The sequence below is a fragment of the Austrofundulus limnaeus genome, unplaced genomic scaffold, assembly GCF_001266775.1.
Source record: "Austrofundulus limnaeus strain Quisiro unplaced genomic scaffold, Austrofundulus_limnaeus-1.0 Scaffold619, whole genome shotgun sequence".
NCBI lineage: Eukaryota > Metazoa > Chordata > Actinopteri > Cyprinodontiformes > Rivulidae > Austrofundulus > Austrofundulus limnaeus.
In genome coordinates this window covers 213424-215961 of record NW_013953021.1, presented here as the reverse complement: position 1 = coordinate 215961, position 2538 = coordinate 213424, and the positions used below count along the sequence as shown (strand labels likewise).

The window sequence follows — 2538 nt, the reverse complement described above, 5'->3', positions numbered from 1 at the left end:
GGCCCAGAGGCCCCGAGCCCCAACAGGCAGTCACCAGGCCAGGCCGGCACACACCCCAGTGCCCAGCCCCAGATGTTTATTTATTCTAACTAATTTAATTCTGAGAATAGTTCTTCAAACTGAGGGTGGCCTTATCTATAACAGGTAAGATACTTCTTGCTCATAATAACCTTTTCTCAAAATCTATCCATCCATTTTCTGTACACGCTTCTTCCTTTCAGGGTCACAGGGGTCACTGGTACTCATATCTAACAGTCACTGTGCGAGGGTCAAGGGACACCCTGGACAGGTTGTAAGTCCATCACAGGGACACATAGAGACAAACAACCACTCACCCTCTCACTTACACCTGAGACCATTTAGAGTTACCCTATCTAGAGTTAGCCTAATGGCCGTGCCTTTGGTCTGTTGGAGGTAACCTGAGTACCAGAAGAAAACYCACRCATGCATGGAGAGAATGAGCAAACTCTACCTGGAAAGATCCCAGGATTYGATCCGGCAACCTTCTTGCTGAGAGGCAACAGCTCTACCAACTGAGCCACCTTCCTTTTCTCAAAATCCCACCATTTAATAGTTTTAACTTGAAATGATTACAGATTTTACTGCATAACAATCATCTAGCAGTTTTTGCAATAGAATTACCTGGATTTTTTATACCATAAAGCTATTTTTGAAATAAAGTGAAACATTTACATTAAAGAGGAAGTTGTTGCAGACTTTTAAAGTGCTTCTAGAGTTGCCTGAAGGGTTTTTGAACAATCGTGGACCTGAGCTGCAGGGTCTGAACCTAAAGATATGACTGGGTTAGTGATGATTCACACAGAAACACACAGGAACATATGTTGCTTGTCACCTTATTACTAAGGTGAAGCCATACCTCCCAAACAAAACCTTGAGAAAGCGATTCATGCTCTCATTACGTCTCGTCTGGTTTATTGTAATTCCTTGTATGTTTGTTTTAGATAAATCTTCTCTGCATCGATTACAAGTTGTCCAAAATGCAGCAGCTCGTCTTTTAACAGGAACTAAAGAATAGGAACACATATCTCCGGTTCTGGCTTCTCTCCATTGGCTTCCTGTTCATTTTAGGATAAATTTTAAGATTTTATTGCTTACTTTTAAAGCTTTAAAAAGTCTGGCCCCATCCTACTTGTGCGAGTTCATCAACATCCACACTTCAGTTAGAGCACTTCGGTCATCCAACCAGTTCCTCTTAGATGTTCTTAGATCCAGGYTAAAGTCTAGAGGTGATCGGGCCTCTGCAGTCTCTGCACCAAAACTCTGGAATGGTTTACCTCTTAGCATATGGACTGTTGAGACTTTTAAATATCTACTTAAAACTCACTTTTACTCCCTGGCCTTTCATTCTGGTAGAGTTTGAGATTCTTTTAATGATAATATTTTTAATGTTTTTCTGTATTTGAAGTTGATTTTACTGTCTATATTTATGTGTTGCTCAACTGTTTTATTCATTTGGCTTAATTGTGAAGCACTTTGGCCAACCTCTGTTGTTTTTATGTGCTATGTAAATAAAATTAACACTGACGTGTTTTCACCCTGATAAAGTCAAACGGCGCAGAAAGCTGGGACTCATGGCCCTCTGGATGATTTGGAACCACAGATGCTTCCCTGTCAGGAAACAGAGGTACAGCCTGTCAGGAGTGGCTCAGCAGGAAGTCAGCATAAAAACATGTTGCTTCTTGTTCGTTTTGTTTGGTCAGTCTCCAGCTGCCACGCGTAAAAAAGCTCAGACTGTCACCCACACCTGTTTTTGTTCATTATGAAGTCTAAATGTTTGATCGATCCCTGTAAGCTCAGCATGTGTCCTGTGTCATCCTGCTCACCCTGCACACCAGCTTYTATGTTATGACTTCTGCTGCCTGAGGACCAGCCTCGTGTCCCAGGATAAAATATTTAAGATCCTCGAAACCYGAGTGGGACCCGTCCACCTGCAGCTGTTGAATTATAACAGAACYTGATCATCAAGGAAATGTGAGAGTGATTGTTTTGTTTTGGGTGTAACAGAGCTGGCAACACTGTTCCAGTCTTTAATGTGACGTCCTTTAAACTCACAGATGAAAAAGACTGAAAATACTTACTGACTTCTGTCCAAACCACTGCTCCATTTGCTTCTGTTGTTGTCGGCAGTCAACAGGGTGGTGACAACCACAGTACATAATCTATGTAAGTAACTTTGTGATACAAAAAAATAAAGATAAAAAGAGGGTTTTTAATACTGGAACAGCATAAATTAGGCTGATAACAGACAAAATTCAAAACTTGGTCAAAGTTAAGGGTCAGTTTCTGTCAATATTTATATAAAAAAGAAAAATAGTTCTCATAGAACTACAAATGACCTTTTCTGAATTAAGTTACAATTAACATTTAGAATATACACGACATAAATAAAAGAAATATATTAAATTTAAAACCACTCATCATTAGCATTCACTTCATGCCTTTCTTTCTGTCAACAAATTTTTGCATTTATAATTTCTTAGGGATACATTTTTATCACAATCCAGCAAATAAAAAAAA

General features: G+C 39.6%; 1 protein-coding gene across 1 annotated transcript in view; it reads left to right on the top strand.

The window, feature by feature from the left end:
• Positions 1–130: 130 nt before the first annotated feature.
• The window catches only part of gpr156 (G protein-coupled receptor 156), a 17313-nt gene continuing 14905 nt past the window's right edge, over positions 131–2538 (top strand). Inside the window, exon 1 of the mRNA XM_014027150.1 lies at positions 131–144. The gene's annotated coding sequence lies outside the window, so the exon portion shown is untranslated. The remainder of the gene's footprint in view (positions 145–2538) is intronic.